The sequence below is a fragment of the Gallus gallus genome, chromosome 4 (assembly GCF_016699485.2).
Source record: "Gallus gallus isolate bGalGal1 chromosome 4, bGalGal1.mat.broiler.GRCg7b, whole genome shotgun sequence".
In the NCBI taxonomy this organism is placed as follows: domain Eukaryota; kingdom Metazoa; phylum Chordata; class Aves; order Galliformes; family Phasianidae; genus Gallus; species Gallus gallus.
In genome coordinates, this window is record NC_052535.1 from 60,914,709 (window position 1) to 60,942,410 (window position 27,702).

The following is a 27,702-nucleotide window of genomic DNA, read 5'->3' on the forward strand; positions in this document are numbered from 1 at the left end:
GCTCAGGATGCAACTGAACTGGACTGCACATAATGATGTCCCAGCTACTACAGGCTCTTTTGGAGAAGAGGATAACTAATATCTTACAATCCTACTACAACTCCATAATCTCCAGGTAGGCATTGGTCTTCATAAAACTTGCAGCAGTCAGGCAGGAGGAGAGAGATGTGCACCAAAGATTTAGAGAAAGTTATGGACTGAAAAATGGCCTTCAATTACAGCAAGAGACTGAAGTGGTGGGTAGGATACAGTCAGAGAGCTCCTGTGACTGTTTCCTGCTGGGTTACAGCATGACAAGACAGTGGTCTTGTCTTGTGCACACAAGATAGATTGAACAGTCTTCTATCTGCTGGCTCTGATCAACATCAGCAATACAAAATCAGGGTTTGTAGTATGAGTGAGTTTTCAAACTTGGAAATATCATCAGATTTTTGTTTGTTTATTCTTACTCGTTCTTTAGCTGGTTCAGCCATTCCATTCTTCTGCAAGTACCAGAAATTTATATTAGGAACTTTTTTTTTTACTTTCCTGCAGTTGTTTTTGTTTAGAAATCTCAAATCCAATTAAAATCATTATAACACCAAAGTAATGAAGAAAAACAATAAGAAGGTAAAGTATACATACAAACGACTAAAACAAAGTTGTGAATTACTTGTGCTACCTCAATAGGTATGACCTTTGCCATTACTAGGAGAAGGTTCTGCCCTGACCCTGGCAGTGCACTTGATATTGCCTCCCCCAGCCCAGCTGCAGCTTGGGTTAACAGCAGGTCAGGGGGTAATGGTTAAGCCATGACAACACCCTGGGTAGTCAGATACTACTGTGTAATGAGTATTTCATTCCAACAGTATTAGTATTTTCTATGAATTAGATAATTCGGATCATTAACCTATTAAAATGTTAGCTATGTTAGCAATAAATTTTGAATGGGTGCTTGTGATGTATTCTCCTTTGCCCTTAACGAGGTTTTCAGTGTGACATTTAGTAAATAGAAACTCACCTTAGGTTACAGAGGCATGCAAGGAAAAAGAAGGAAACTACCCCAAGGTGATAGCACAGCTTGTTTGGAGAATTGTCAGCCATTGATTGAAGGCAAAAAATGTACTCCTTTTGCAACTCTTTCTACTGTTTCTAAGCTCTTATATTATATTTCTCTGCATAATGCAATAGAAACTCATCTCAGTTGGCTTCTAGGCATTACCTAATGAAAAAAAGTTGGTAAAATAAATAACCCGTAGCATCTTCAAAAATATAGTTGATATTGACATACAGATTTCATACTTGGTTCATATTGATAATCTTTTAGTTTTATACAGAATTTTATGTATTGGATACTGCTTTTAAAGCTGCATCTGCTAGATTCATAGGACTGGATGGGAAGGTCACCTTTATACATAAAAAGTACATTTCTGTCTCTTGGGGTTGCAGGAAAAAAAGCTGAAAAACATGACCCATGGCCATCCTACAGGCTACAGGGTACCATTAGTATTTGTAAGCAGTTTTTCTGAACAAAAATCCTCCTGATATTAAAGCTTTTTTTCATTATTTCCAGCAATCTGACTCACAGCTGTCACGTGTGGCACTGACTGTACTATGTAAACCTTCACACAAGATGAAGGGTAAATCTACTGAACTAAAAAATATAAGCCAAATGTTCCAGCTGAACTTAAATCATTTTTTAAAGTCTGGTTTATAGATAAAAGGGAATGCAAGAAGTTCAGGTCAGATTTTTCTGAATTTAAGTCATTGACACTGGTTTCTTGAAGGTAAACATGCACTGCTGAAATACTCCAAAACCAAGAGCAGTCTCAGTAGGCAGGTCACAGGGGGTATGCCAGGACTTGCTGTTTCTTTTCCATTCCATCAGAGATCTCTCTGTATCAGTGTAATGAAGCCATCTGATACAAATTAATTTATCCCAGGATAAAAACTTGGAAAAGAGATGGGTACGGTAGTCTTACAATAAATACTGGGACTTAAAATAGCTGCTTATTTAGAACACATCACTTTCTTTCTTTGTTTCAAGACTATCACTTGCAATGACCCTCTGCACTTTGCTTTGGTCTGACTGTGGGGAAGTCTCCAAAGTAAACAATAATAATACTGTTATATCACTAGGAAATTATAGCAATGTTTTTAGTTACTATTTCTGTGCTCTGATTTATGGAGACACCCCCCAGTTGCAGTATTTCAGAGGCACACTTACAACACTATGATGACCATCTACAATACTTTAGGGCAAACAAGACTATAGACAGAGAACTCATGCTTTCTGAATGCATTGTCTGAGCATAAGGGACACCCGTGGTGGAATGACTCGTGCCTGCCTGGTAAGTGAGACACATAGTTTTTAAAAAATTTTCTTTAACAACTCTGCTGTTGTTTGTGTCATCAAAGCAGCCTATTAATTGGTGTATGCTTTGATGCAAGAGGTTGCTTTATTAAGCATCTAACAAGTGCCATTTGATTTATTCAACCAAAAAGTCTAGATTATGCTCTGTGTATTTAATGAAAAGGATTTAGTATGCTTTTAAGAATGTAATCTCTTGGTAGTACTACAGAATAAACTGCCGTTATGAATGGACTAAGCTTCTTGGACTAGATATTCTCCTCTTTCTGATAAATTAAGAAATATAGATATGGGCCTGACTTGGATACTGCATAAGCAGAGATCCTTTTACTAACTATAACACTTTGATTCTTGAAGTTTTCCTCTCTACTTGTAGCGCTGTAAAACATTTTAAGGCCAGCTGGATGCATAGTGTTGGTGAGGTAAGAATGATGTTTCAGATAGAGATATAATTATATTTCTTTCTTTAAGCTGGACTGCAGGAGCAAAAGATACAAGTGAAATTTCTACAACATCATATAAGAAGTGATTCTACACTGAAATGAATTATTTCTTTGTAGATGAAATGGAAGTGACAGATGAATATAGAGGTTAAATGAATAGGTTTTACATATGCGTGTTGGTTTCTTTCACAGAAAAAAATCTAGTCTGTATATTTATTTTTTGGCAAATTAGATAAGAATTTACAGTAGACTAAATATTAAAACCAACTGCTAGCAGTTTACTACACTGTAATGCTGAAATTGTTTATGGACTTGCATTTCAGATGATAAGATCAGTTTTGTAAAGTACAGGTCTGCCTTTTTATGGAGTGTTGCTCATGCATCTTCTTTCTAAAGCGCAGCCAGCCGGTATTTTTGACTGATTGGGATCATTCTGTTACCCATTTTGTTGTCACTCAGTGTATAAAATGTTTTCCATGAATCAAAGGCTTTTCAAAGCGTGGTAGATAGTAAAATGGATCAGGTCAATTTGTAGAAAGTATGCATACCCCTGTTAGCTATGACAATTGTGGACCAATTTTGTTTTGAAGGAATATTTGTTAAATATATAATAATAATAATTTGATTAAGATAATTGTTATTATTTTAATAATATAACAATTTAATAACAACAATTTAATAATTTAATATAATAATATAATCATTAATTATTAATAATAAATAATATAATAAGAAATTAAAACTCTCAAAATAAGCAATAAGTACTCAAAGAGACATCATTAAAATTAACATACTTGGTAATTCTTTTAGATTTGTCACTGTAAGAGCTTTGGTTGTTGTGTTCTGCAGTTTTGCTACAAATGCAGAAAGTAAACAGTTACGAAATAAAATAGATTATTTAATGTTTTTTATTTTTAGAATGTAAACATTTGAAAGGAAAGGTATGATGTGTTCATTAAGTATACTAAAAAAGTATGATTATGTTAGAATGTTTGTTTGCTCGGCATTTGACCTTAGTTTCATTTTGAAGTTTTAATTTTTAAGGTCAATGGACAAATCAAAATTTTGAAAAAATATTTTTTAACTAAATGAATTACATTTGAAAGTTTGGAAAGTACTCATTGATTTATCTTGACAAAATGCAGATCAATTTGTATTAAAGTGCTACTTTTAAACAAAAATACTGGAAAGTTCTGATTCCAAAATGATTTTTTTTTTAACTTTTTACTCTGTCTTCTTTTTGGCAGGGGCGATTACATGAATTAAACCCTTCCGTTCTTATTTAAAAAGAAAGAAAGAAAGAGTACATGACTGTTTACTTTTCAAAGTAGGAAATATTTGACATTTCCAGAATGTCATCCAAATCTTGTTTTTGATCCACCTTGGCAAATTTCAATTTTTTACTCAGGTGTTTATTTTCCTGGTTGTATCCATAAGTCTCAAGAAAACATATCTGTCATACCTGTGAACCGTTTATAGTGTAACAAAAAACCCTGAATATTCAATCAAAATATGGTTGTTATAGATACAAAATTTTCTGAATGTGGATTATTTCTACACTTTTTGTCAAGTAATCTGTTGGAACTTACTACTTCTGTTCAGTGATGAAACATGTTTTGTGCTTGCCTGTCCATCAGCGTGGCTGAGCCTCTTGTACCTGAGGTACACAGGACAGAAGGTGCAGATAGCGGTGTTATTGGCAGCTGAGTACTAATGAAGGAAAAAACAGGAAGTACATCTGGGTAACGTATGTTGTAAGTCAGATTCCCCTTGTCAGGTCTTGGTTTTGATTACCTATTACTCTTAAATCATAAGCAGAAGTTTTAAGCCATAACGATGTCTGATAAGCTTCTCCTTCACACTGTGCAGTTGTAAGAACACAAGTCTAGATAATCAAATTTAATAACAATTCAATCTTCTATGGTTTTACTTATCAGCCCGTTGACTCTTAGCACTGACATCCTTTCCTCAGTAACCACTTTTTGTATCATGAGAAATGTTTTTATAGCAGAAAGATAAAGAAGACTTCTCCCTATTATATGAGTAAGTAAGTAAATATGCAGAAAAAATCTTTAGGTAAGAAGATTAGATACATATAGAGCAGGTCCAGAGGAGGACCATGATGATGATCAGAGGGCTGGAACACCTCTGTGAGGACAGGCTGAAGACGGGACTATTCAACCTGAAGGCACCAGGGAGACCTTATAGTGGCCTTCCAGTATCTGAAGGGGAGCCTTCAGAAAGCTGGGGAGGGACTTTTCATGGGGGCATGTAGCCACAGGACAAAGTGAAATGGCTTTAAACAGAAAGAGGGTATATTTAGACTAGATATTAGGAAGAAATTCCTTATTGTGAGGGTGATGAGACACTGGAACAAGTTGCCAAGAGAGGCTGTGGATACCCACTTCATGGAGGCATTCAGAACCAGGCTGGATGGGGCTTTCAGAAACCTGGTCTAGTGGGGGATGTCCCTGCCTATAGCAGCGGGGTTGGAACTAGATGGTCTTGATAGTCCCTTCCAACCCAAACCATTATTTTATTCTATATCTGTAAAAATTATTATCTGAACTAAAATGGGAGTTTGGAAGACCCTTGACATCAGGGAAGGAGTTAGAGGAAACTGGAAGTCACACTTGTGCTAAGTAGTACATGAAGAAGAACTGGCCATTCCACTGCAATTTTAAGCCACAGACATTAAAATTTGTGGCTCAAGGGAAGACTGATGAAGGAGCTTACACAAAAATAATGATGAGAAAGGGAAAGGGGAGAGACTGAGAAAGCTTAATACTCTTAGGCAATTGAAGCATGTAAATATCTAATAAGTCAAGCAAGAGAAGAAAATGGAGGATTGATGACTTTTGGACTTTCGACTATTACATGAATATGAGAAAGAGCAAAACTTTAAAGAGTGGAAGCACAAAGCCCCAGTTCTGTCTGCCAGCAATGTATGGCAGTATATATAATTATGTAATAGAGGGAAAATAGAAAAAAAAGTAGCAATACAATTTATATGTGATTGATGGATGGTCAAAGTTCAAGGAAGCACAATAAGGAGCAGTGCCATTTGACTCTGATACTTTTTCAAAGTATACCAGATGCATCTTGAACCATCCCAGCTACGTTTCATCTAGGGCAATGTTTATATTCTCCTCTTCTGAAGAATGTTCTTTTTCTTGCCTCTCAGAAAACCAGCCTTGAAATACTGCAGGAGTGAAATGGATGTCACTGCCTTTTGACCCTGAGGGTTAGAGTGTTTCAGATGCAGGTAAAGTGACCCATTCACTTAAAGTTATGGAAAAAAAATCATACCAGAGGTAAAATCCTAAGACTGTAAAAGCAGATGAGGCTGACATGAGCTGTTTGGGATTCACTGCAGTGAGAGGGGCTCTGTCCCTCCTCCAGTTGGCAGCTAGTCCACCTTTCTCTATAGGGAAAGGCCAGAATTCCTCCCTGTGGGATATTGTCTTGTATCCTCTCTATGCTATATCTTCAGGGCTGTAAAGTGGAATCAACAGATTGATTTACTGAACCTCTCCTGTATCAGAGGAGACGCAATGGTTTGCCTCCTGTAAGCCACCCCTGGGCAAGGTCTGTGTAAGCTGGCCCTTCCGAGTGGTGCCAGGGGCTCCACAGTGTGCTGCCAGGGTCCACCCTGGGGCTCAGAGCTTTCCCAGGGCAAATTATCTCTGCTGAATGGCAAGAGTAATTAGCCTGGATCCAACACAGTCCTAATACAAGTATTTGCTTCTTTTGTTTGTTTCTTTGTTTTGCCTTGGAACTTGTACAGAGATTTGGTGCTTTGTGGTGCTAAATTGCACTTCATGATCATGCATACAAAGCACAAGATTTACCCGGTTGTCTTTCTCTGCATATAAGCTTGCATAATTACTTATTCAGGTCGAGGTTTGTTCTTACAGTTGACGTTTTGTTGGCTGAGATGCTGGGTGTTCTTTTAGCTGAGAGAGCTTTCATTAGCCATTAAAGTGCATCTAAATGCAAGAACCATTTTGATGAATTCAGAGAGATGCGAATGAAAGTCATTCCATAAGAATTTGTTGTGTCTTCTGCTCTTAATAGACTTTTATATCAGTGGCCTGTTACCTAATTGCAGAAGATGAGTTCTATTTTACAAGGGGGTAGGTTAACAGAACTCTAAAGTAAGTTTTGGAATTATGTAAAGTAAACATTGAATTACCATCCCATCTCCATCATCGACACATTAGTAAGAGAGATGAATGATAATGCAAAAACTATAGGGTGTAGCAATATAAATAATAATATAAATCGATGTGGTTTCAAAAAATGTGTTTGGTTTAACTTTACATATACTTCCAAGCACCAAAAGATATGTAAAATTCAGGCAGGGCTTTTCAGAACAAGCAGTGTCTTCTATGTGCATTAGCTGCTATCCTTTCTGTCACATGAGACCTGTGGGTGAAGAGCAGCAGTAAGAACAATTGAAAAAGAGGCCCTGTATGAATATGGGTTTTTGTTTTCAGTTTGCCCATTTAAGTGTTTTATTTTTACATGAATTCAGAGGGTTTATATCTACCAACCACGAAACAAGCAACCTGCTTGTTTTCAAAGCCTTATCACATGACACAGGAGCCCAGATGACAGTTCTTAGTGAGATAACTGAATTCTCACTACTTATGTTTCCCTTACAAATCAGTGGAAACTGTAGATTGTGCAATTAGCTTATTTAAATCTTCCCCAGCTTTCTACAGTGTAGAAACCAATTCTTTCACTCTTGAATTCACATTTTGTTTGCCAAGTGGGAGATCATATCCAAAGTACACATGTTTACCTAGAAAGGAGTAGTCACGTTCTTCTAACTATCTACATATACACACAGAGAAAGACAGACTGCATTTCCACTTCACTGTATATTGCTCCTTGGGTTACTAGGTTTCCTTGTTTGCTAGTGGAAGAAACAGACAGTTACATGTTTAAAGTAACTATCTTAATCAAATCTTAATTGACAATAATGTAAATCACACATAAGAAGAACTGCTTTTTTTCCCCTGTCTGTCTTGATTTCTTTGATATGTCTGGAGTCTATTTTAGCTTGAAAGCACCTCATCTCCTGAACACATTCTTGGGGATATATAAAGTCCTTGATTATTAGAACCTAGGGTAGAAAAATTACACTTAGATAAGCATGACTTTCAAGGCTTACACTTAACATGTTTTGTTTTTTTTTTTATAATCCTGCAGAATTGCAGATTAGGGCAGGCTAAAAATAGGGCAAAAGAATTTTTGTATTCCTCAATTCAAAGCAAGAAATAGCACAGAAATAAGGAGTTTAGTTTTAAAAGAAACTACACTTTTCCACATTTGCAAATTGATTAATTTTTATGTTCATATTCACATGTTTTCTGGGTAACTCTAAATATTGGACTGTGAAAATGGACAACAGTAGATTACAGTTGTGGTGGGACACAACCTGTGTTCTTAACAGATAGTTTTTATTATAATTAAGCCTAAGATTTATACAAATGATCCAGACAGTTCAGGCCTTAGTCCTACAGTCTCCCATTTGGTAGGATTTTATTTCTTTGGCTGAAACTGAGTGCTCCAGCTCAGTATTACTAATCTAAACTCCTCAGTCAGTCCCTCTTGATTGCCCTTATCAGGAAATAACTTCTTGGAAATACGACAGGAATATCTTTTTGCAGTTCTTCACTGGGAAGAGGTCCCTTTCAACCTGTGATTCTGTGATTCTATGAAACAATGTTGTGATCAGAGCACTCTTCTGGAAACAGGAAATAGAATCCATTTATTGCTAGTGATGAATTGTTCAAAATAGTGCATCCTATTGCTGTGAGGAAAATCCTAAGCATGATGTGGAAGAAGTGTTCTTTTGCTCACTGTAGCTTGTCAGTACAAAGCATCCAGAGCTAGGGAGATGAGACCAGAGTTTCTTTGTTCTAGTGTGAGAAACAGAGGAAATTTTTGTTTCTGTCCCCACCTCTTCTTTGTGCATTGAATACAGGGACTGGATGTTGTGAAAGAGTAAAGTTTTGTAAGATCATCTAACAGTCATTGTTAGAAAGACAGACGTACCTGAAAACTTCAGACAGATTTTCAGATATAGCTCTCTGTCACATCGAAAGCAGAGACACCAAATACCCAGTTAAATAGGACCAAATGTCCTGGTTATAACCAAGCTGTGTTAAACTTATGCACAGTTTAGGGAGTGCTGATGAGGAATTCAGGATTGGGAGAGAGAGAGGTGGTTAGTAGAAGTGGGATAAATTGTGATGGACATAAGGCATAGTTTTCCTTCCAGTTGGTGTCATTTAGTTAGATTTTTTTTCTCTTATACTTGTCTTAAAAGTGTCAGTAAATTCTTTTTGAAGTCCAGCTGTGAGGCTCTGGCTTGAGGTCCTGCTTTGACTGTGCAGACCCATTTCTGTGCTACCCCCAGGACTGTGCTGTTGTGACTGTGACTGTGTAGTGAGCAGTGTCAGAGGATACTACCGAGATGGAAACAAAAAGACAGAGGCAGACAAAAAAGTAGTAATGGGGAAGAAGGGCTAGTTGCATTTTGGGTCATATAAGTGCAGAATTGAGATCTGAGGGGTCGGCAATGATGTGACTGCTGTTTGAAGATTGTTCTCCTGGTAGGTGTCTGTTATTTCAGTTGCTCCAGTGGGCTGAAACTCTTCGTTGTTTATAGTACTTAGTCATTATATAAAGCAGATGTATTTTATTTTCTTGAGAGATGCTGGAAACCACTCAAGAATCAAAGTATGTGTTTCTCATGAAATGTGGGGGTTATGTCAAGTCCTTGGAACTGAGGAAAGAATGCATGTTTTCTATTTTTGGGATGTTAGTCATGTATTATTGTGACAACAGAACTCCTTTGAGTAAAACCATGTGAATAACTTGTTTTATCCCTTGGCAGATGATCCAAGCCTAAAAGAATATTCAGGTCAATATCTAGTGAAAATTTAACAAGTCTCTTTGGTAATTAAATATGTTTCATAGTTATGCTATTCACATTTAGCAAACATGAAAAAAGAAAGTTGGAAACAAAAGGGTAAGATCCTGGGGTTCTGTTCAGAGAACAGAACAGGGAGGAACAGAGACTTGAACGTCTTGGAAGTGCTCCCATGTCATTAAAGAGCATTGGAGAAGCACTTCCTCACTTTGTCATCTCAAGCATATACTAATTGAGAAAAATAGGAGTGTTTCAGGCAGGAATTAGGAAACCTCACTGAGGCTCTTGCCTGTGGCCTGACCTGCTGCACTTCTATATTCTAATCACAGCGCTTGAATGGATGATAACACCATACTTAGAACTTGTGTTATATTTATTCCAAATGGCTTGCTTACAAATTTCCAGTCCTAATGAATGAAGTTCACAGAAGTACTGAACATAAAGAGAGGAGGAATTTAGGGGAAGAATTTTTATTTTTTATTTTTAAATTCCTTGACAAACTAAAGTTCTTCTGGAAGTGTCAAAGTGAGGAAAAAAAAAACACAAAAAATCCTCAAAACCTTAAAGATTTCTCCCCCGAACTATAGACTTTATTGGAAAATATCTTGGGGTAAACCAGGTCAATAACTATACCAGGGATGTGTGCATTTGTAAAGTGTTAGCTGCTTGAACCAGTTGTGCTGGGACTTAGCAAGTGAAAGATTTTCCCCAACAGTTATTGTAGTTTAAGTATAAACTCTTACTCCATTTTTGTGAATCAGAAAACAAGGTGTGGTTAAATATTAGTTTTACTGTCACTAGAACATGGGGAGAGGAAGAATAAATGCAAAAACAATGTTGACTCCATTCTTGGATGAGCATCTTTTGTTTTTTCTCACAGTAAAACATCAGAAAAGAAGACAATGAATCTCACTACTTTGTTAAAGTTATGAGAAACAGTGGTCTCACGATTCCTCATGGAGATTTTTAGAGAAAACAAGTTCCAAGTCTCTCAGCCACTCAGCCTAGCTAATCCAGAATTGACTGGACTAACCAAATCCATTTTAATCCAGTTGTTTTCAGAATTGGTTGGGTTTCAAAGGGAGTAGAGCATCGACGTTTGTAAGCAGCACAAAGGTCTCTGAACACGTATTTATTGTCTTAAACATTATTTTTTACCACCTCTTCAAGTCTGTGAATTCAGAAGCTTTCTGCTCCTTTCTATTCCTTGATACTTCTCTGTCTTCTTTGTAGTAGAAAGGAGAGAGTTCTAGCCTTCAAGGAGATTGCTGTGGTACTATAAGGTAACAATAAACTATGTGCTTCATATGTAATTACGTATGTGGCTCACTCTTTCTGTCACTAGATATGGAGGCACTCTGACTTCCAGCTGGATAGAGAAAGGCAAGGATCACTGAAAACTGGGTTTTTATCAGCGATGGACAGAACATAGCATATAATTTGACACAAAGCAAGGATCAAGAGGAACCTTAGGCTTGAGGTTTTGAATTTCTAGCTTTATCCAGGGTGTAAAACCAGCTTTAGTTGACTCTCCCAGAAAAAAAGAAGCTTCTTGGCTTGTTCTCTAGATGGCCGCAGTGCTACTTGCTACGTATTATGGAGGAAAGCAAGAGCGATGTTTTGCTGTCAGAGCATGTTCAATATATAATCCAGCTCTGACAAGAACTGGCAAAGTACATCACATTCTAGAAGGGCTTTTTCTGTCCCTGCAGAAGAGGTAAAAATGATAGACAATTTTACAGTACTCTCTCTTTGTGCTATATAAGATCTGTATGAAACCTTCTCCATGAAGAATGCTTATGCTGTTTTTATGGTTATAGGCATGATCCATAAAGGGAATGACAATGAATTTTAGCCCTCTAGATCAGTTTTAAGTATGAATGCCTTAAAATAAAATAAAAATTTAAAAAAAAAAAAAAAAGCCGGGCAATACTTTGATTTAGTGCTAACATTTATACTATCAGAAGATGGAATCTTCAAAATGCATTCAGCTTTTAACATACGAGTTGTTAACTTGAATGATTAAAAAACCTGTAGCAACTGTAATTAAACTTTAATAATTAAAATTTAATAATAGGCAGTAAGATAAATTGACAAATTATGTTATTTTGTAATTTTCCATTAAACTGTGATAAGAAACGTCTGTTTCCAAAAAAGTAATATATATTATATATATAATCTATAATATATAGAATCTCAGCCAGTACCTGCAATACACTTGTAATTCACCTCAACTGATTAAGAATGTTTATGCAAGAGCAGGACAGCAGGGAATCCATTTAGGTAAAGTACTTTGATGAATAACTGTATGCTTAAGATTAAGCTGGTATCTAAATGCTTGCTGCATCCAGACCAAAGAACATAATGAGATATTTAATTATAATCTTCAGACTAGAATCTGAGAAAGAAGCATTTGATGCAGAATGAAAGAAAGGGGTTATTTTTGATTTTCTCTTTTCCTTCCTCTCCAGCAGCTCAATTTTATTCAGTGCAAGTCACCTTGCAGTGCAGGTTGTTCTCTGCAGGGTTTGTGGAATTGTGAAGCTCATGCTCTGTATCCTGATTAAAAGGCAATAGGGCCACCCAAAGTTTAAGTTAGGGTAGAATCTTATCAGTGGAAGTTATTTTGACAGAACAGAAGACAAAGAAATAGATAAAGGATTAAGAAGAGATGAGTGAAAGAAAAAAAAAAAGAGAAAAGGAAGTGTGTGTCTGTGAAAAAAAGAGAAGAAGAGGGGTATGTGTGCATTAATGGTTATTTGGGAAGCAAAAGGATAGTTTGTAAAAGATCCCAAGAGAAAATCATGTTTCTTCAAACCTTCACAGCCAGCATTTTAGTGAAGGTAATCAATGGAGATTTTCTTCCCTTCTTCCCTTTTTCACTTCTTCCATTTCTTCCTTCCTTTTTGTGTAATATGAATAAGTTATTAATTCTACAGATGTTTTTATGAGTTTCTGGGGAATTAGAAATGAGCACAGCTTGAAGAACATTATATATACATAATTGCATGGCTCTGGCAACAAAGAGGGAATCGTGTTTTGTGTTCAAAATAATATTTTTATGCCATAAGATATAGATAATGAAAAGAAAAAGAATTAAGATGATGATTTAATAGCTTTTAATCCTGGTGATTGAATAAGTGAGGTGATGTCTTGCAAGGCAAAGAATGACAACAGAATATGTTCAATGTACTTCCTGAATGGATGGAGACACTTCAGTCTTTGATAGCACTTTCAAGTTTGTTTTTCCTGTGTTACTGCATTAAATGCCGTAAAGGCAATTGAATACCAAAGAGCATTGTAATGAAAAAAAAAAAAAAAAAAAGTATAATTTATCTTGAGAGAGATGAGAAAAATTACATCTTAGTATATTACACTGGGTAAATGCCTAGTAAAAATGGACTGTAATAACTGAGACCTCTGTTCAATGAAAGTCAACATCATAGTAACAGGAAATGCAGATGATTCCTGGTTTTCGTTTCTGCAACATAGGGATGGACTATTCTAGAGAGGCTGAAATAAAAAGTCACTGGCGGAATGACTCACTGAGGAATAACTTTGTTGTAAATGTCATATTCCAATCCTGTCAGAGGTTTATTAAGTAAATAAGACCTTGACAAGCAGGAGTGCCAATGGTATCAATAAAACTTTGAAGACAAATCCTGTATTTGAGTTGGAAATATCCACTAACAAATGGATCTTTTCATTAGCTCAGTTCCCTCAGTGGAAAATTATGAAGAGCAGCTTATGTGCATGTGTAAGATCTGTGTATATGTTCATTGTCTCATATGCGATAAGCATGGTTCCTAATTTTTCTATGTTTTCCCACAGCTGGAAGAGAAGGTGGGTGCGTTCATTCTGCACATGACTGAAAAATGTTCTTAGGCTATCAGTTTTGTCACTAGAGCTCAATTTTCCATTTTGTCTCCACATTTTCATAGTGTTTTGCCTTTCATATGTTGCCAGAGGAGGATCACATGTTGTGGATAGAACTGTAGTTGTAATCTAAAATTTTCAATATTCTGTTTGAATTTCAAGAATTAGCAAATTCTTATTCTTATGAAATGTTCCTAAGTTTCTGCTTACCTTCATGCAACATATGTTTTGAGGCATGCTACATATAGATATATGTTAATAAAAACTTGTGTATTTTTGTTAATGTTTATGTATAAGATTATTTAATGTTTTCTTCTATTTTATCCAGGAGATGTATATACAATTAACCGCATGGAGTGTTCCATATCTCCTCTCAAACAGATCAAAGAGAGGATTGATTTATGTACAAGTGGCCCACAGGGAAGAAACAGTTGAGGTGTAGTAGCTCTTTGAAGAAATATCACAGAAAGCAGAATTAACATGGGTAACCAGACACGATTCTTCACTTGTTTCATTAATACTGCAGATAAAAATAACTATGCAATTTTGATTTTCAACTCTCGACCTGAACTGTTACAGCAGTATAGGTGGTATAAAGAAGATAAATCAGGTGACCTTGTTCTCCATTTATAATGGTCAAAAATACACATTTAAAGCAAATAAATACTCAATCACACTTTGGAATTAATTGTATCAAATAAGCTAAAGAGAGACTGGTATAAAGTGTTCTTATGAATTTTGAGATTCTGATCAGTCACATTTGTTTAGGAGAGAGTTTTTTTTTCTCACGGGGTGTCTCCATTTGCTGCATTATCTCAAACAAAGAACAAGATCTGAATTTTTTAGAAGAAGGATATGTAAACTCAATAGGGAACATTTATTTCTATTCAAAATGATTTGGTTGGCTCATGCCCTGAAGAATGATGGCTTGTATTAGAGAAGAGTAATTAGTTATAGCAAGTCATTATCTTTTAAAAAGAAATATCGTTTCTTGCAAGACAAGCATCCAATATATAACCAATCTGACAGCAGACCTTAAAACAAATTGAGGTCAAATCATGTTATATGGTTAGAAAATTTAGTTTATGGAATACAAGCAAAAGATTCTATTTTTTCCTCTTAAACAAAAATGTGTATCAGACAGTAACATAGTTCTTGACACATAGAATTTGGCCCCCGGATCAGAAATGTATGTCACAGACAGATTGGATGTTCCATTGTACTGCCATTCCCATTCCATTGGTTGCAGCATCCAATTTTTTTGTTCAACTGTCATTATGAAACAGCTATTTGTTTTGAGAAATTACTAACAATGGGTGTATTTTGCTCTGTTTTCTAACAGAAACACAGGAGAGTGAGAATGGCAGCAGGGTAGGGGATTGTTACAGCTGAAGTAATCCTTACTTGCAAATTTCTTCTGCCTTTTGATCTGTCAGCAAGTCCCTCTTCACAGCAGATGCAATTTCCAATACGTTCGCAGCAACAGAGATCTCTGCGGAAGTTGAAAATGAGCAGTACTGACAGTCTAATGTGTGAAGTTGAAGAGAGATGTCTTGGAAATTTGGGGCCCAAATGGTACAAAGAAAAAGAAAAATTGAAAAAATTACAACAATATTTAATTTACAAGTATCTTTGTGAGTATGTAAAATGTATAGTAAATAGAGTTTTGGACAAAGGTCTTGGAACTAAGAAAGATACGTATTTTCTTTTTAGTATCATAGCAAACTACCCACCCATTAAACTCCCCAGCCTCTGTTTTAAGAAGCTCAAGAGTTTGCCAGAACATCAGAACACAAAAGATCTGTAGAAAATATAGATCTGCTATTAGCAGCAGCAAAATGCAGTAGGTCTGATAGAAACTGTGCAAACACCCACACACATAAAAATCTGTTTTTGACTTTTACCACTGATAATCTTCCTCTCAAAATCAAGGTGTTATGTTCACATCAGTAAAGAACATCTTTCATGATTTGATGCTCCAGACACAGAGCTGAAGATGTAGATTTCTCCTCTTTCTCCCCTCCTATGTAATGTTTTTTTCTCTCCTCTTCATCCTCCAAAAAGAAAAATGAGGCTTGATGGAGCGTTTAGTTGTTGCTTTTTTTTTGGTAGGAACTGTCTGTTAGGGCCATGGAGAAGATTGCCCAGGACACCCGAAGGCATTATTTTATGCTAGTCAGCTGCAAGGTATGGTTTTTAAAGCATTCATAATAAAAAATCTAAGAGCTGGTCATTCTCATTCCAATTGTGATCAATGTATAGTTGCGTAATTATAAAGTAGAATACAATTGAAAGTTTATTTAAATCACAAAAAAACAGCTTTCTTAATGGGAATCACATTGAAACTAGTTCTCATTCAGAACTGAATGAATAAAATAAAGGAACACTGACACCATGGCCAAAACCTTCAACTGACTTTACATTTGATACGTATAAATAATGTAAAGTTGCCATAGAAAGCAGTCTGCGGGATTTCTGAAACATCAGTTATTGTCGAGTGCTGAAAAGTACTTCAGGTTTCTTTTTCATAGGGACCCAAAGCAAATTCTCGTGGGCTTTTATCAAAGAAAAGGCAGAATTACTTCTGAAATGCTGCTGAATTCTCATTAAGTTTGTAATGCTTGCACTGTATGCAACATCTGCACTCTTCCTTTTTCCCCCAAAGAACAAGTACCACATGCAAGATGGAATATTAATTGATTTTTTCTTTTATGCATTTTTAGTAATGCAAGTCACTTGAGGGAAAAACTTAATTGCAATGGCACAGCATCCACAGATTCTGAATAGGCAGAGTATAATGAATGATTAAATGTGAGGTCTCACTACTACGGTGGAAAATTGAACAAACCTAATGATATCAATGGCTCTTTCATTTTTGCAGATTTCTAATGATTAAATTAAAATGGTGAGCCAAAAATTTCTCCAGCATAAAAACCACTTAAGAGTTCTTGTTATATGGAAGTGAAACAGAAGTTGTGATTTCCAAACTTTTTGAAGTCCAGTAACCTCCAGAGGGTGTGACACTAGCAGTTGTGCTCCCAGCTACCTTGAAGCTGATCTATTTGCTGACAACCTGAGAAACACGAAGCCCTTTGTCTCCAAAGGTCTCTAAGATCCAAAGGGGCTTCGCAATGGGTTTGTTACCAGTGTAGCAGGGGTACATGCAGAGAAGAAACTCTTCAGTGTTTCTGTGGCTTAAAAAGAAATCACAGCTCATGGTGCTATTTCAGAAACCTGCCCAGTGATATCACTGCAAGTCCAGGTGTAAGGAGATTCCATATGGATGTTAGACCCATTCAGAGCTCTTTCATTATAAACAACAGTTTCTATGGTCCTAGGAAAATTTTACACTTGAAAGAACCCACATTTTTTTCTTCTGGCCATTTCTCTACCACTGCTTACTCAAATCAGTGTAGCTGAGGTCATTTTGTATTTCTTGTCTGAGGTTGTCAAATTTATTTTCAGCCTTGTCAAGTTCAGCCTTTGTTTTTTCCCTCTGTGCTAAGGGGACATTTAGTATAAGAGTGCTTCTGTTGGCATTTCTTCTTCTGTCCCCCTTTTGACATACTGCTTCTTGTGCCACATATTGCTCTGTGACTGCTTCTGGTTCATTTTAAACCACAGACTGTTTTCTTACAACCCCTAATGCAACCTTCAGACTCCCTGCAGAAAAGCAGTTTTTTATGATATTTGGTTTGCAATTCTTGCTTCATCTGATGTGAACCCAAGAATTTGATCAGAATACCTTGAAAAGAAAATTATGCAATTCTACATCAGGATTTGGGAAAAGTGTGGTAGCATCTCTTACCAGTAGTAAAATGCTCCTGGTGGTACACTCTGTATCATAAAAACCATCTCATCAGCTCTGATGGCTTTTGAAAAACAAAAGCCAAGCACAGCATTAAGGTAGATTGAAATAAAAATATTTTCAAGTGATACACTATGGAATGGAGAATAGATAAATCCCACAAGGGCACAATTTCATTACTTATTAATCCCATAATTTACTTAACTTGATAACTTACCTATAGTCAGATATCTGTTCTTTCACTGATCAGCAACTCATGGTTCAGTTTTGTCATAATGCAAACCATTCTGGGGGGCTCACTACCAGGAGTTAAACTGCTATAGACAAAATCTATCATAGGTAAAATTTAAAATGTATTTATATTTTATTTGTTTATTTAACTTATTTTATATTGTATAAATATAAAATACATAAGTATAAAACATAATAAATAAATATAAAAGCCAAAAGGAAGTAGAATGTATAAAAACTAAATGGAAATTTGTAGAAATTTGTTTCAGTGGTATCAATCTGAGTATGGTTTTTAAAACTATGTCCTCTTGGGAATTTCATATTTTAAGAATGAATGTAGGAGCTGCTAAGTCATTCTGAAATCATACTCTCTTTACTGAACAGGTAAAGAATCAAAAGTCAAGGAACTGGATTCAAAACACCTCCTTGCTTTTGGCATAAGCTCTATGATATCATGTCTGAAGCAGGGCTTAGAGACTGCCACATGGCACACATTTATAGCAGCATTGATCTCATCTGAATTAGTAAACAAACTGTCTAAGTTATTTTTCTACTGAATTCGTGGTACTCATTATAGTAACTGATATAGTAATTCATGGTACTGATTAAAGTAATAACTACACCATTGTAAACAGCTTCCTATCCATCTGCTTGCAGATCAGTTCACAGATTGATCTGTAAAGTTACACAGTTCCATGCTTGCTTGTTTCTGTGCAGTTATTGATTTGTTGTGTATTCACCGGGAAGCCTCCAGCACACCTGTGGCTTTTATAGCACGTGGTGCTAACCAGGGAAGCACTGCTCACTCACTCGGGCTTCTACCAGGTGCAGTGGCTCAGATCTTCAAAATTTGGAGTAAGTTCAGTCACACAAAGCTGACAACAGCCTTTTTCTAACGGTCTGTCATTTTTCCATCCTTAAGTTGACTGTATCTGCATGTTTCCCAGATACACACAGGCACATCTCTCAAAAAAGAGTGTATGGATCACCATGAGCTGAGTGTGTGGTTGTCTCAAACCATGCTCTTGGAACTGGTAGATCGAGAACCCATTTATGGATGCTATTTTGTTTCATACCTTTGTCAAAATGAAGGCTATTCAGCCATTTTGCCAAGAGAATTCTGGATTGTCTAGAATTTCTACACATCTTTCAGCATAATTAAGGATCAAATACACAGCTACGTATTCAGATGTATCCTGTGGATTCATGTTTTTCCCTGGAATTTGCTATTTTCCCATACGGTCATTTCTGCCATAATTCTCTTCTGGGAGTATGCATGTTATTGCCAGTATGTAATTAAAAGTGTAGAAAACAGAAATCTCCCATCACAATTTAGATTCACTTGGAAACACTCATGGCCAGATACCTTTCTTCTGTTCAAAAAACTCCAAAAACACTCGATCTAATAAAGACATTTTCATTAAGGGAATTGGAAGGAACATCACACCTGAAAATGAATAATTGTCTGGTTTAAAAAATATATATTTAGGTTTCCATGCTGCCATCAGATTCTTCCTCCCTTCTAATTTGCTCTGCACTTCTGTGGAATAAAAATGTGCCAATAATTCCAATAATTCCAATAATTGCTCTGGAGCAACCCTTTCACATCCAGAAACAGTTTCCCTCCTCAATTCCATTTCAGCCATATGGGCTGGTGGCAACCACTGCTTAGTGTGTGCCACCAGCCTTTTCTTTGCCATGGCAAAGGCCCAACACACTAATGAAAATGAGACAGTCCGGTGTGTACTTGAAGGTGCTAAGCCAAACATCTTCCATTTCTGAAGGGACAAAGTATATCTTTCCCAAGCTCTTCTCTAGGGAAAGCAATCCACTGGTATTCGTGGGGAAAACTGCAGTTGTTAAGGTCTATTTCAACAGTGACAACAGTTAGTAGTAGTAGCACTAATTATTTACATAATTACTTGTGTTACCTGTATTGAAGAATTTTTTAATCTGGACACAGTAAAAGTCACAACGGAGTCTGATAATTACACTGATTAACTCTGTTTCCAAGACTCTGAGATCAAACACTCATCAGGGTATTACGAGTACATTTGATGTTGGATCAAATTAAATCTAACAGTGGGGTGGTTCTTTGTTTGACTTCAATTTCTTGGAAAGAGCTTGAGACAGTCTGTTCTGTGTGTGTGGGAGGGGATATGTTTCCCTGTTATCCTTGTTTGAGCAGGGTTCTGAGTTTTCTTATATTTGTCTACACATACAATTGAAGTCATGGATTATCGTAGAGTTAGTAGGTATACCATTCCTGGCCACTAGATGGAGGTAGGTAACAAAAATGAGGACGCGTCTTTTACCTTAAACCCTCTAGTCATTTGGACTGCAAGGAATGTATTTTATCCTTAGAAATACATCTCATACCGCCTTGCTTGAGAACAGCATGACATCAGTATTTGCCAATCCATAGGTCTGTGTCAAACAAAACTTTTTCACTGCAGGTCTGTATCAAGCAAAACTGTTTCACTGCAGTCTGCTTTAAAATAGATATTTATATACATTATACACATACATATATATAGCAATAGTTAGCATAATTTAATCTGAAGTACCTTTGATTACCTGTAATTCACTTCTACATTTAGACAAAGAAGAATATCATCTAGGTCATGTATGTATATACATTTGTTTGCAGAAAATTACTACATGATGTAAGGAGAAAAAGAGCAATTTAAGAATATTTGTTTAATGCCTACTAGACCTGGAATCAAGTACATGAAGTGTTACCTACTCCTTTCTTTTCAGCAAGATCCCCTTTCATCTTTATAGTTCAAGTTACAGCTTCTTGTTGCTTAGTTGTTAAAAGGATTGATTTCTAGGGAGAGTGCAAACAGTCAGAGAAGGAGCAACTCTACTCCTTCAAGCACTGAAGATGGCTACAGGGATGTCTTTTAGCCTTGCACTCCTCTGTGCAGACCTGTATGGCTGTGATAATGAAGGAAGACTTGCTGCTAAAGCTGGTCTTTTGCTACCTATCAGACAGATGAGAGCTGCAGGGTTGCATTCTGAGCTTCTTAGGAAATACAGATTTTAATTTTCTGATATGGTTGATGAAACCTACATATGGGCCCCTTTTCTTTAGGTGAAATGACTGGTTAGTAAACATCCTGCCCTTTCAGAAGCAGTGATGACTATACCTTGATAGACTAGATGTATGCATATTTTCACCATGTACTTGCTATACACAGAGATAAGCAGGACTGTGTACTGGCTGCAGGAGTATTCAGAGTCAGGTTTGCTGCATTGATCAGCAGAACTTGTAAATGCAGGACTGGCATCACTGTGGTGTACCATACAGATAACTGACTCCCACATGGGAAGATGTGCCTCCTTAAAGAGGTAAAGCTGGCTGGTGCTGCTGTGTTGTTGGCAAATGAGAGGAGAGGAGGCAGTGGCATACAAACAGAACTATTGTACTTGGTGAAACTACACGTCTGCCTTTGCTATGTAGCTCATCTTGCATCTGTGTGTGTGTGTGCAATGGGCAATATGGACAAGATTATAACAGTTGGACTAGTATACTCTCATACTAGTTAATATAATTCTTCTTGAACGTGACAGCTTGTGGGATTTGATGAAGAAGTTGTATACACGTGGTCATGATCGATTTCTTCCATTCTTTTCAGTGCTCCATTTTTTTCTTTTTTTCTTTTTTTAGTCTTTTTAGCTTTCACAGCATCCTAGGGCAATGAGGTCCGTAACTGACTTACTGCTATATGGAAGAACTCTACATTATGTTTGCTTTCTTCTGATTATCCTCCAGGTCTCATATTATAAGAAATGGTAATATGTTTTTCCCATTCCCAGTCTTTATCACATTCATTATTTTTTATGTCTCAGTCATATTGTTCTTATTTCATGTACATAATTCAGTGTGGGAAAGGTGGAGGGAGGGGGAACTTATCATCATCAGGGTTCAGTCACAGATTTTTGAAAAGTGATTTAATGTACATCTGCTTGAGAGGTGTTGTTCATTGGAGATACTTGTTCTCTGTGTTCTGAAGGACATTAAGTTGCTTACTCCTCATGTTATGAAAGGTAGTTTGCACTCAGGCTGAACCAGTCTTTGTACAGATTAGTAATATAGTGCTGCCCAAATTTGAAACTCAAAATGATAAACTTTTTAAGGGAGATTCAGTCCTATTTCTCACAATGATGTGTAGGGTGCTGCTGCTGAGCGGAACCATGTGCACAGTGCCCAGAGTCTTTCCAGACAGAGGATTTGTCTGCTCTTTCTCCTATATGAGACTTAAGGCCTTCTTCTGCTCCCTTGTGACCAGGATATCCAGAGAATTTATCTTAGTGGCTAGCACCATCTGCCTAGGATCTCTTGAAGATCTCTGGATGTTGTAAATTTTTTTCTCTTAGGGTTTGTCTTTCAAATTCATTTTGACTTCTTTGTTTGCTGGTGCAGGAGAATCAGTTGAGCTGCTAAGTTTTACTCAAGGGTTTGTTATATACAGTAGTCTACTTCCCTCTTTACTCTTCCAACTTTTGTTTGACACCTCCATTTGACTCCTTCTTTTCCCTTTTTGTTACAAGTTCATCATCCCCCAGCATCCTATAAGTGAGGTAAGGGATCCCATGGACAATTCCATCCACACAGTAGAAGTACATGTACAAAGGAAGCATAGAATCATGGAATCATCTGGGTTGGAAAAGACCTTTAAGATCACCAAGTCCAGCCAACAACCTGACCTATCAAGACCCATCACTAAACCATGTCCCTTCATTCCACATCTGCATATCTCTGTGTCTCCAGACTGGTGCTGCAGAAACTCTAATGCTTGATAGGAGCAATGCTGACAGTAATGCACTGCTTTCATTACAATAGGAAGACCATCAGATATCTGGTGTAACGTCTCAGAGGATTCGGCTGAGATGTTTTACTGATTGCAACATGTTCACAAGACTCCTTCACAGTGCTGAAACTGTCCACCTGTCACAATGATGAAACAACCCATGTTTGTCTAGTTCTTGGCAATTGGAATCCAACCAGGGACAGCTTGAAAACTAAAATTTTTTCAGTTAAAAAAAAGCTTTTCTTGGAGAATGTGGGTTGACTGAACCCTACCAGTAGGACTTAGCTGGGAAAAATTTACCCCTACAAATTATCAACAACTGCAAAGCATATGAGTCAATTGAAATGTAAATGAACTCATTATCAATCTCTACGAGCTTCTGATTTAAGATTTGAAAGAAAAAATGGCCCACATATAACAGTACAAGAATGGATTGCATAATTATGTTTGTTAAGTCCCCCTCTGCAGACCTATCTGAGGTCCAGACGTTTGCAGTGTCCTGAAAAAAAAGTCCTGCAGAGCTAAGAGTAAAATATGTTAATATTCAGCAGTGATGTAGACTCTCCACTGCTGTCTCCCAGGTGGAATTCCTTTGGAGCTACTAAATATGAAGACCATGCTTACGGACACAAAAGAAGAAATAATCACTGGGACACTCTAAGCATTACTGAGGTGTAGGCAAAAATTATTGAACTTCACAATTTCATGAGCTGATTTATTTCCTCTTTTATGTCACTTTCTCTATTTCTGTGGCTGTTAATAGAGTAAATAAATGCTAGAACCTTAGAAGTATTGATGTTAGTACATTTTGTGTATTTCAGAACTCTCTGCCAGAAAGTATTTCTGTTGCTACACGTGAATTCGACTAATCCAAGAGTGGACTCCACAGAGGATAGTCTTTACTCTATGAGGCTTGAGATTTGACCGAAGTCAGCTAGTACATCATCACTGTTGTCAGTAGCTTATCTGACTTTTCTCAGTTAACAGAGCATGGGATTAAACAGACACACTAGAAATTCTGCACAAGGCTATATGGTCCTTTAGCTGTATTTTCTAAGTTACTTAAGACATTGTAGTTGTGTCAAAACATAGTAGGTACCAGGATGTATTCCAAGCACTCCATTATTCTTACCCAAAAGGTTACCAGAAGATTTGGTTTTGTTACCAAATATTTAGGTCAAGAACTGAAAAATTAGCAAACAGTATGATGAAAAGTTTTCAAATATGTAATAATTCGTTTTTTTTTTGTTTTGTTTTAATGAATGTTGATTTTCTCCGTTTTATTACAAATTAAGCATATTTTTAAAAAATCAGACTGTGTACCTCTTTCTTTATTTCCTTCCTTCCTTCCTTCTTTCCATCTTTCTGTTTTCTCTGTTCTCCCTTCCTATTGTCTTTTGTTGCAAGAAGCAAGTGTAGTGCAAAGGGAGACCAAGGGAAAAGCTGGGGAGAGAGAGGAAAATCAAAAATGGAAATAATAATAATAATATTGCTTTCAATCAAGGCAGTATTTAAAAAGAAATGCCATGGAAAAAATTCTACTTGATTTTGTCTTAACATGTTGATGTTTATTTTAGAGTAAACATTCAGTAATTACTTTCTGTCTTAGCAGGAACTTATTGCTCTACTGGAGCATTATGCTCTTGACAGGATCCAGCACTTTTCATTAAACTTCAATCACAAACTTTTCTTTTGTTGCTCTCCTTTCTATCTCAGTAGTTATTCCCAGTCAGCCCTGATTAAAACTTTGCCTTCACATTAAAATTTCAATTTCACCTAAGCATCTTAAAACATTAATAGTGTCCTTGCCCTTTTAAGACTACTTTATTACTTTCATATATAGTTTGTACATTATAGTTTTGTATGTTTTGTATATTAGAGGTAGATTGAGTATACTTTGTTACACATATTTTCCCATTTGCTGTTTCTTGAATGCTTATAGAAATTCGCTTAGGTAAGAATTTTCAGACATTTTTGAGAGAGAGACTTAATGTCAGTGCCTTCATTTTTATTTATTTAACTTGTTAGCTAGTTTTGCTAATTGCTTGATGTTTTTAACAAGAGACTGTATTCTGCCCTTGTACCAGCAGCTGTCCTGTTGACCTTTTTCTTGTTTGGCTGTATTTCAGCTTTGCATTTGTATTTTCTGTAAAATTCCACTTGTTATTTATCTTCTGATATTTATATGAGGATAATTCTGCTCCTTTGAGGGCATATAAGCTTCCTTGAGGGCCCAATTAACATTTTTTTCTTGAACTGTAGGTTAGCATATGAACACTGCCACATCTAGATTTTTGTATATCATTTCACTTTCCTTTCTTATTAATATAGCCGAAAAAAAAAATGAGGCCTGTTTGATTTCTAAAACAAAAGTCTAATACTTAAATTCAAAATGCAAATTTTGGGGGGAATAGTACACTCTACATACCCAGAACACTACATCTCTGATATCTGTGTTGGAACTCAGAACTTGTGAATAACAGTTCCTGGATCTTCTGCTTAATCAATTGGCAAAATAAGGCAGATCTTTTATTTTTCTGTCTCAGTTACCTTGTGTAAAATTTGGACAGAATGTTTATGTGAAATATATGTAAAAGTTAGGTGCCATCTCTCTCTATAAGAGCTCTGTCCAACACAGAGAAGAGAAAAGGCAGAAAAAAAATACCAGTAAAAAAATGATGATTTTGCTCAACAATTTATGTTTCTTGTTTGCTTACAGTCTAATTCACAATTACAGAATATCACATGGGTGTGTGACAGTGGGAATAGGAAAAACGAAAATTAAAATCAGGAAATCGTACAATTATGAGATGTCTTTTTTTCACCAAAAACTGAAAGACAGAATGTACAGCCAAACCTTCAAGGACATTCTACAGACAGTGAAAGAGAGGTCCATTTAATAGTGGGTTGTTAGAGTTAGGGTAGTATGGTTATGTCATGGTTGGACTTGATGATCTTTAGTGTCTTTTCCAACCTGAGCAATTCTATGATCCTATGATTCCAGACTTTGAGGAATATATAGACAAAACTAGAAAGACAATACAATGCAATTTAAAATATTAAAGAGATACAAAGAAAGAGAGAATGCAATGGAGAAGGCAAAGGATTTTAAAACAGCGTTGTTTACATCCAGTGAATCTGTGACCTACCCCAGATTGCCATCATTTTTTGTCCTCAGCAACCAGCTGCCAAATAATCCACTGCTTTCACTGAGAAATGTCTGATCTCATATTTTATCTGCTTACAGAGGAGAAATGTCCACACTCATTTGTAAATGTTATTTCTTCTTATTATTTATTTATAAATCTTTGAAGTACTTGTAGTAAAAAATACACATTTCTAGATGGAAAAGAAAATGGAATATTCGTATAGTACCTGCAATCAAAGTCTGAAGTACCTACCCATTAAAGCACAGACTTCATAAATAAATGTATAGACCATATTATCAGTGCACGTTGAGGTGAGTGGGGAGTTCTTGAGAAACTAATTACTATTCCATATCCTAAGGTGTCTTATCCAATGTACCAGCATTAATAATTCTGCTTATGAGTCATATTAAACTTACGACTTTGCAGCGATTTACCTCATATTAAAAAGTAAAAGAGGGAATTTTCTTCTGTTCGATAAAATAAATGCCAGTTTTGGAACAATTCTCTCAACAGTATAATCAATAGTATAATCAATAATAGCTAATTTCTTTCTTTGATCATAAAAAAGAAAAAAGTAATTAAAATCCCAAGTGAATAATATCACTCTCCTTTACCTCGCTCTTAGTTTTCAATGGCAAAATGTGTTCCAATTCATTTTAAGTTGTAGTTTCAAAAAGGATAATTTTTCTCATCTGTGTGCATACACATACGCCTGTCTGGGCACGGAGGTGATGGGAAGTGCATCCTTAGGCCCCAGGGATCAAGTCTCTCTCCAGAGTCTAGCTGTTGTCTGTTTTTAGAAGAGAAAAATAGGCTCAGCAGAGGGAATTTCAGACAAACTCAGCCTGTTGTCTTCTGCATTTCTTGTGAATTGCAGAGATGGTCACTGAGATTTAGCATCAAACATGCATTTCTGTAGCTTCTTCCTTATCACAAATGATTCACACAGTGACTTAATGGAATATAAATTAGATTTCCCTTTGAATAGATGATTCAAATCTGTTCAAAACCAGCATTTTTTAACATCAGCTTCAGAAGTGGCCTCTTGCACGCAAGTTGACAACCTTTATAAGTTTGTAAGTACAATAACAGTGTCTAATCTGTTAGAACATTTTAATACTTTTCCCATAACATAGAGATCTGTGAGTGTATTTATGAAGCCATTTCTGGGACAGTTCTGTTAGTCAGCTAGGCAACAACTAAGATTTCAGAAGAGAAAACACTGCATTTCTAAAATGTTTATTGTTTACTTATCCCATTTTTAGCTAAAGACTGAGGGGTATTTTCTTACTCACTTTTTAGCATATTTCATTGTACTTGAAGTCCAAATATAATAAGACCACCACTTCCCTCAAAATCTATAACAAAATGGAGAGAAGCATTTTATAATACAAGTTCATATATTTAGGGATAAGCAACAATAATTTTTGCTCTAGCTTTGACACTAAGAATTGAAAATGTGAGAGTTTTGAATACGTTAAACAATACCAGGATATTTGTAAGCCTTGAGTATGACAAAGCTTTATAAAGGCAAATATGAGCCTAAATATATCAGATAAGGTAGTAGGAAGAAATGATGCTCAGTTTTTCCTCTGGAGGTTTGTCAGTACTGGAGCTGCAGGGTCCAGATGTGCCAGCACAGTTTCCTTACTTACCAGTCAATGGTAACTGTAACACCCTACTGACACTTTGCCCTCTTTCTTTGCTACCACATCTGCATAATGCTATATTTGTCATTAACATCACTTATATTTTCAAACATAATGTGCTTAGTATAGTGGTGATCAGATTGCATATTGATGTGTCCAGAAAAATGAGTCTGAGCCATGACTCCCTTCTGTATACATTTAACAATTTCTTATGCACAGTATTTTATTCAGTATGGTATGACAAAAAAAACAAACAAAAAAAAAAAAAACAAAAAAAAAACCTGAAAATTACTTTTTGCTTGGAAATGCATTTATCCATACAATGAATATATATGCAAGTTGCAGTCATCAACAAGGCTGTGTCCAGTTCATGTTATGGGTCTTTTGAGACAATGATCTGATACTACTTGTTCTGCACCTTCTCACCACTGAG

The 27,702-nt window shown here is 36.2% G+C and overlaps 1 protein-coding gene across 12 annotated transcripts in view; it reads left to right on the forward strand.

Moving 5' to 3' along the window:
• Window positions 1-17,244, forward strand: part of KLKB1 (kallikrein B1) — a 38,326-nt gene extending 21,082 nt beyond the window's left edge. For 3 of the 12 annotated variants that reach the window (XM_046940874.1, XM_046940870.1, XM_040699958.2), the window contains one exon: window positions 7-13,078. The gene's annotated coding sequence lies outside the window, so the exon portion shown is untranslated. Of the gene's footprint in view, window positions 1-6; window positions 13,079-13,943 lie in introns of those variants that run through there. The other 9 variants (XR_005859719.2, XR_005859718.2, XR_005859717.2 and 6 more) reach the window with 9 other exon arrangements.
• The last annotated feature ends 10,458 nt before the right edge of the window (window positions 17,245-27,702 follow it).